At 37.5% G+C, this 8160-nt stretch overlaps 1 pseudogene; it reads right to left on the reverse strand.

Annotated features, from left to right (window-relative positions):
* Window positions 1-454: 454 nt before the first annotated feature.
* LOC110562988 (ATP synthase subunit O, mitochondrial-like) lies at window positions 455-1092 on the reverse strand (annotated as a pseudogene).
* Between the last annotated feature and the right edge of the window lie 7068 nt (window positions 1093-8160).

Raw genomic sequence — 8160 nt, forward strand, 5'->3', positions numbered from 1 at the left:
ATCATCTCACAACTGATTGAAGATGGTTGATGACTTTTCTCCCCCAAAAGCCTGCATAGCACTATCCAGCACTATAAAAGCTATGCAGCAAAGAGGAGACTCCAAGCTTAGGTCCAACTTGATTTCTCTATAACTTGCAACCAAATTGTATGTTGTCTTCAACAATGGGGTTTTATCATCTTGTTCTGGTAGGCAAAAAAGAGAAATGGCAAAAAGTGGTATTGTTTGTGAGCATGCACTTTGCCCAACAACTCATAAGGCAGTATCCCCCACCTGGCACTGGGACTTCCATTTAATAATCCGTAGTGTCTAAAAGCAACTTTATTCAGCTATGATGGGTATCTTTCTTCTATTTTTTTTTAAATTTCATTTATTTGCTTGTTGGTTTATTGTCATTCAAGAAGCATGTTATTGTTGCTCCAAGTATGAGAACTGTCACAAGAGATGGAGCCTTTTAGAGCATCCCCTGAATGCCCTGGCTGAGCTTGTGAATCTTGGTCTTTGCAGGCATATCAACATTTATCTCACCAGTTTACACAACCATCTCATGCATGATGGACAGGGTCAGTCTTAACTTCCAATTTCAACACTTGGCCTTGATCCAGGCAGTTTTTCAGCACTGTCATTAACTTAGAACAGCTTCATTTAAAGGAGATGTTGTGGCACCCATGCAAGACACTTTTCCAGGGTAAACTTTCATACTGGTGGAAAGGGCAGACATGACTCCCTGGGTGTTGCTTAGTGACCATTTTCAGCTAGTACATTCATGAGGTTGGCCATCAGTGAAGAAATCCGTTCCTTTGTTGTGATATTCTTCAGGCTTTTGTCTTTGATGTAGTACTTAATGTAAGATTTCAGAACAGCAAGAGGCACCTTTGGATCTTTCAAAAGGTGTCCTGGTAGCATCAACTCCTTTCCCATTTGGTGTAGCTTATTCTGTTTAGATGCAACAGAATAAAGGACAGTGGCATGGCAACCTTCAATGCCATATATCTAAATAGGGTGCCTCACAAGCTTGGCAAAGTGTCTCATTGCACATATACTGAAGCTCTGCACCTGTGGGAACAGACTGGACACGGCTGGGGTAGCCATCTTTTCCTAGATTATATGTTTAGTTGACTTAAAATGGATTTTTATGTGGCTGTATTCTGCATTTCCTATTTTTTAATTTCATTATTTCAAAAGATTAAGACATAATTGTTACTCTATCACAGTAATAATAACTACAATCTCTATTAAATAAGGTTTTTTGTTTAATAGTTTTTTTTTTCCTTTTAATTTATTTTTTTAATTTATTACAATTTATCACTCTGTATCCCAGCTGTAGCCCCCTTCCTCATGCCCTTCCGATCCGGCCCTCCCTTCTTCTTCTCCTCCCATGCCCTTTCCAAGTCAGTGGACTTGATAGAGGAGGTCCTACTTTCCTTCCATCTGACTCTAGTTTATCAGGTCTCATCAGGACTGGCTGCACTGTCCTCCTCTGTGGCCCAGTAAGGCTGCTCCAACAGGGGGAGGTGATCAAAGAGCCAGTCACTAAGTTCATGTCAGAAACAGCCCCTCTGCATTTCTGCCACTGGGTATAATCACTTGGAATTTTTATTTATGTTCAGAATTTAAGACAGTTCATCATGCAGACAGAAATGTGATATCTTTGCTTGGAAAGTAAAAAATTTAGTCTCTATAAGAAATATGCGAGGAGGCTGGGTAGGTAACTCAGTCGATAAAGTACTTGCTGCCTTTGCGTGAAAACCTAAGTTCAAGTCCTCATACTCACATGAATACTGGTTAGGAATGATGCAGCAACCTGGCTTCTTTCTTAATAGAACTTATAACCTACTTTCCAACCAGGACTCCCACTGTCCTGTCACTCACCACAGTCTACCATTGCCCTCAATGGACTGCTTCAGGAAAGTTCTAGAAGCTGGAGCAGGACTCCCAATTGAGACACTGAGGTAATGATTACTTCAATCCTATCTTCACTCCTGGCTGTAGGGAAAGCAGCAATGACCCATGTTCTTCACTTTTGGAGTTACTATTCTGAGTGAGCAGTAGGTCTGCAAACAGGGCATTCTTCTGCACAAGACAAACAGGAGGTCCTGGAGTCCCTCCACCCCCACCCCAAAACACTTCCTACTCAAGGAGATCAAAAACAAGGGCACGATGAGGCATGCATTCGTATCTGGTACCAGAAGAATTTAGGATATATTCATGGGAGTCCAGGGGCCTCCTCAAGTTCTGTCATGCATGTCACTTGACCAAGGATTGTGACATGATTGATCCAGGAAGGATCCTCAGAAGGTAGTCCTCAGAATGTGCTGCTCTTAGTGAGCTAAAAAATCTCATTTGTCCTCCTATCTTTTCCAGATTTTTTAAAATAATTCCCAAATTACTTGGAACAATGTATAGAACTTAATAGCACCAGTTAAAGATACAAAGAGTAAAAAAGAGGGGCAGGGGACAGTACACACCTCCATAGTGTGTTACACAGAAGTCTGAGAAGCTACCTAGGTGCTTGCTATAAATAATTTGGATTGAAAATACCCAAACGGTCCTAGATTAGTACTCTTGGGGATCAATAGTCAATTTAAAAGAGTAAAGTTTCAAAATAATTAACATTTGACAAGATCATTTGGTTTAATTGGTAGTGATTTTCATAAATAAAAATCAAAGGGTGCTAACAATTTCATGGTGTCCTGACTGGCAATTACATGCAATTGATCGTTATAAAACAACTATTAATGCATTACCTTTAAGCAACGTTAGATCATCAATAATGCTATAGAAGTATAATTTACAGTTTATCAGTATTTATACGTAACTATAAAGTTTTGTAGAGCTTTAAGATATCAATTAAATGTGTGTTTGATGTCTTTCTAAGTATACTAGATAAAATAGCTGATCAGTTATAGATTTTTTAATGATACATTCCATCTGTTTAATTCAGAGGAGAGATTTCAGATTCATGTCTTTGGTCTCGATTTCCCTGCAAGGTAACCAATTTAAGTGAAATAAAGCGAGTTTTAATGGAATAGACTGTTCAAATGACCCTATTTCCTGAAGAGGGCATTTTCATGAATATTTATTTAATCTCTTTTACTTTTCTCAGGTTTTATTTTAAATTATGTTCACCAGTATAACCTCGGGAGCTGAAAAATCTATTTTTTCATGAAGGCACAGAATAATAAACACATACCTGTTGCATAAGTTTCTAAAAAGTCCTATAACTCACTGATAAAATATTCATCTGGTGTCATCCCACCACAAATAACAGATACCCCTTCTCTTCCCCTTTAAACATTTAAAAAGGAATAAAAACTCAACATGCATAAAAATGGTATAACAGAGTGATAAAACTATATAACTTTAATCTATCACAAGTGCAAATTATTTATATGCATGAAAAATGAAGCAAAGAACATACAAACACAGAATTCAAAACTTGTCTAAGATACATGAATAGAGTGAATATAACTCAATATGATTAAAAACCTTGAATGCAGCCAGCCTACATTTTTTTAATAATTGGGCACAACTAACTCACTTAATTTTTCCTCTCTAGTGTTTTAACCAGAACAATTACAGCATTTTTATCTCAATTTGCATTTTGAATTACTAAAATAGATAACGAACAAATTTGGCCTGTGAGATATGTGAATTTTCATGGAAAATCATCATTATTTGAATTAATTAGAAAGGAAAATGCAGTTTCTAAGAAACAGTCTATTCTGATGTTTCTGAGTCCTAAAGAAAGTAAAGGAAAAAAAAGAAAAAAGAAAGAGTTTTGCAGAAAACTCCTGTACCATGCACTCATGCTTAGAGACATAAGCGACTTAACCTTCCTCAAAAACAACGCGAAAACTGGTTTTTGAGAGAATGCTCTGTGACACGACCACCAGCTTTCACACCAGAAACACGCCAAGCTTGAAACAAACTGGGAAAAGTTGGCACATACCAGTATATAGTTTGAGGCCTGCTGAGTTACTTATGTTTTATTTTTCTTGTTTTCTTTGCATTTCTGCCAGAGACAAAATGAAGTAACCAACTCCTGGGACTCAGCACTATAGACATAAAAAATGGTCCAGGATTTTGCCTTCTTTTTCCCTCTTTCATTATCTTTCTCACCCACTAGTTTCTAAGATTCTCTGTATTACCTACTTGAGTTGTTTGTCATTATAGTAAATAATTCATCTGCCACCTCTAAAATTTAGAGATAGAAAATCCAAACTTATAACTTTGAGACATCATCTACTATCTGTGTGAGATCAAAATGTGCTCCAATTTATCATTAGCAAGCTGAAAATAAATAATAATGTCTGCCTCACGGAGCTGGGGTAAAAATCAAGTTAGGCAGTACACATGGAAATGGTGTGTTAACCATTACCAGGAACACACATGAAATGTTAATTCTAAATTCAAAGGTGAATATCTCCCATTGACAAAAAAAAAAAAAAAAGGAAAATGACTATTATTCTAAGCCAGTAACTGATTTTATAGTGTTTTCTCTAGAAAACAGGATGTTGAGAGAGAAGGCAGCTCAAATTCCTAAAGAGCCACATAAAGCCTGGTCCATTCAAGTGCAAAACCTAGAATCAGATTTCCTACTCTCTCTGTATGTCTCTCTTTCTATATCTACCTTGATTTATTTTGCTCAGCGTTGTGATAAAGGCCATAGCCATTAAGTACAATTCAGGTTAGAATTTTCTAACACCTTCAAAAGAAGGAAATCACAGCAAAGCTCAGCTTATTTTCTTTGTGGGTATAAGATCACAAAATAACTGATTTTCCCCTGCATGGGGAAAGTCCTGAGGCTTTTAGTTAACTGTCAGTTCAATATAGTCACACCCTGTGAGGCATCTACAAACAGCACCAATAACAGCAGCACCAATGGTAATGGTTGTACAATCATATCTGGAGATGCCTCAGTTTTCCTGAGTGAACAAGCATTTTCATCCAAAAGCAGAATCATCTGTGACTCTTGTGACCGGTTATCTTGCAATAAAAACAGTTAAATTGTACAGTATCAGTTAATTACAAGAATAGTATTCAGCATCTGGGATAGAGTGAAGTAGGCTGCGAGGATGCAACTTGTGTATACAAGATATGGGCTTACAAGCTAAAGCAACCTCCCCATGGATTCTTTGAGCACAGCGGTTGTCAAATTTTAAACACAATGCTAACCGTCAAACGTAATGTGAAACATCACAGACTACTTCAGATAAAGAAGATGAGCAGTAAATGACACAAAGCGTTATGTGAATGGAAAAGAATTAATTTCAGGACTGATTAGAGAAGTCAGTAAGGGGAATTGACTTCATAGACGAGGACAGATGCAGTCTCGGACTTATACAAGTTTGAAAACCTGGAGGAACAGGTAAGATCTGTCACATGGCAGCTCCACGATCTACTCTTGGAAGTGCTTTCCCTCTTTTAGCTGAAACCCTTGGAGAGTGATATCTTAGGACTAAGCACGTTACAAGACTCTGGGGTCACAAATCTTCATGATTTATGTCTCTCTGATCTGTTCAGTTCTTATAGCTAGCTACCCTAGGAAGGCCTCCCTCTCCTCTGATCTTACTTGATCTACTTGATCTTACTTGATCTAGCAGCTTAAATCCTTCCCTGACACTTTTGTTTCTTCCTTCCACCTCTTGCAGTCCCTTCCCCTTCTCTATCTAACTTCCCCTCCCTTACTACCCTGACACTTCTTCCTCCTCTTCCTCCTCCTCCTTCTCTTCCTCTTCTTTCTTTTTCTTTTTCTACTCCTCCTCCTTCTTTTCCTCTTCCTCTTCTTCCTCCTCCTTCTCTTGCTCTTCCTCCTCTACCTTCTTCTGTTCCTCTTCCTCCTCTCCTCCCTTTCTTCTACCTTTTCCTCAGACCTAGGGCTCTAAGCACTATAAATAAGTTCTCTAGCTCTAGGAACAGCCCCAGTTCTTCCTTACCTGCTGTATCGTCTATATCTATGCCTATAGTTTGCTCTAGTGTCTGCATGATTTCTCTTACAGAATATTTTTTATCGTTTCCCATGGTGTGACTATAAACTCCAAATAACTCACTCTGTCCCATTACTCTTTGTCTCTTTGTACCTCTAAAGCATATTTGTCCATGCTACAATTCAGACAAATATGGCATTGTCTTCATCAAAACCAACAATTCTAAGAGACTCTTTTCTTCCATGTGGGCTATTCTATTTCCCACTACATTTTCTGATTTTTTTTAAGCATTCAATGGACAATTTAAACAGCTCTTCTTATAGTCAATTTTGATGTTTCTTTAAATTGATTTAACAACACACTATATTTCTCCAGTCATTATACTTACTGCGCTACGCTATTGCCTGTCTACTCAGGCTCCTGTCAGCCTCAAGACTATAACTGTCACAGGGACTTGTGTTAGCCTTATGCGACACAGTTGTAGTTCAGTGCAACACTGACTACAAGCATAGCAAGTACTGAAGCACTAGGTGACTGTGGTGGGGGAGGGGTGTGGGTGTGTTTGTTCATGTATTGAACTCAAGTCCTCAAATATGGTGGGTAATCACTCAATCACTGTGTTAAATCCACACACAAAAAATTGAAAAAGCAAAGACTTCCATTCTAATACATTTGAACCCTGTTTTTATACTGTATATGATTTAATCCTCATCTCAGTGTAATTAAATTTATGTTTTATATTTGTCTCCCCAGTTTATTATAAACCCCTTGAGATTAAGGAATGTATTTTATAGTCCCCATATGCCTATGACTTGAAATCTGGTTTTAATGTGGTAGAAACTGAGCACATTTTCGCTAAGTAAATAAGTGACTAAAAGTCACTGGTTACTAGAACCTACTTTTAGTCACACTATGACATCCCCAGAAACTCTGTGCAGTGTTTGTAAATGAGTCACCTGATTCTTTTGTTAAGCATAAATGAATACCACTCTATAAAATATAGGTAGGCAGCAATTCTGAGTGGTTCATATTACCAGTTTCTACATTTCCATTCTATTCAGTTCACCCTAAGATTCTTTCCTGTAGTTTTAAATGTCTCTAAACCCTTTCTTCACACTGAAACTTGATTAGTTTGATTTTTTTATTTTATTCTTTAGGCCAAAACAGTGTTTCTCTGGGGATGGTGATGAGCCACCTTCTTATGAAATACTCTGGATGCCAGTGAAGCACACAGAGTCTATTCCTACGTAAACCTCATGATTCAAAGTGTGTGAGTCACAGAGCACCAGGCCAAAAGAGTATAACTCACACTGACCCCAAAGCCTCAGTCCCTGTAATGTAACGTAAGTCAAAACAGTGCCCCTCTACAGAATCATAAACACAACTATTCTTCAGGATGTCTATTTTAGGATTTGAACAAATTTTAATTACCGGATAGAGAACAGAAAGGTTCACAAAAATAAATAAAAGCTGCAATCCTTAAGAACTCTCAACATAAAGGTCCCTCAATAGTCTCTAGATTTATCACATTTTTTTTTTACATTATTTAGCGATGCACAGCTTCTTTGCAGGAGCAAAATTGATCCTTGATAGGACACAAAGCTTGTGCTGAGAAAAGGATGTACTTACTGTTGAAGTTTGTCCACAAATAGAAAAATGCAGCCAGTGGGAAAAGAAATGCAGATTAATGGGTCACCAAAATAAATAAGAAAATATAACTTCTTCACAATTCCCTATAATGTGACTTTTGGAAATTTTCTTTCAAGATCCACCAGTTATAATACAGTTCATTCTACTTACTGATCACAATGCATTGTTTTTGTTAGTGTATATATTTATAATAAAATTTGATTTGAGAACTGTGTATGAGATCTGTTTCTACATCAACAAGGTAAGCTTTACTCTGACACACACAGTTTTGTTCTTTTTCTGCTTGAAGAAATTGTAGGGAAAACAACTTTGATGTTAAGGAATGCATGACTTGCAAAGCCTTGTTATCAAGTTAAGTAAGGTTGTACATGCCTAGAATTCACTACTCAGGAGTGAAAGAGGGATCAGGAGTTCAAGGCAAGCATCCTCTAGCTCCATAGTGAGCTTGATAGCAGGCTGAACTGCATGAAACCCTGTCTAAATAAAAGCAGAAAAGGGAAAAGAAAGCACGTAACTTTTTTTTTTTTAATATATTAGAATGCTTCGGATTCACTGTCTGTATGGGTGAATTTTCTCTTAA

This window comes from Meriones unguiculatus, chromosome 10, assembly GCF_030254825.1.
Source record: "Meriones unguiculatus strain TT.TT164.6M chromosome 10, Bangor_MerUng_6.1, whole genome shotgun sequence".
Taxonomy (NCBI): Eukaryota; Metazoa; Chordata; class Mammalia; order Rodentia; family Muridae; genus Meriones; species Meriones unguiculatus.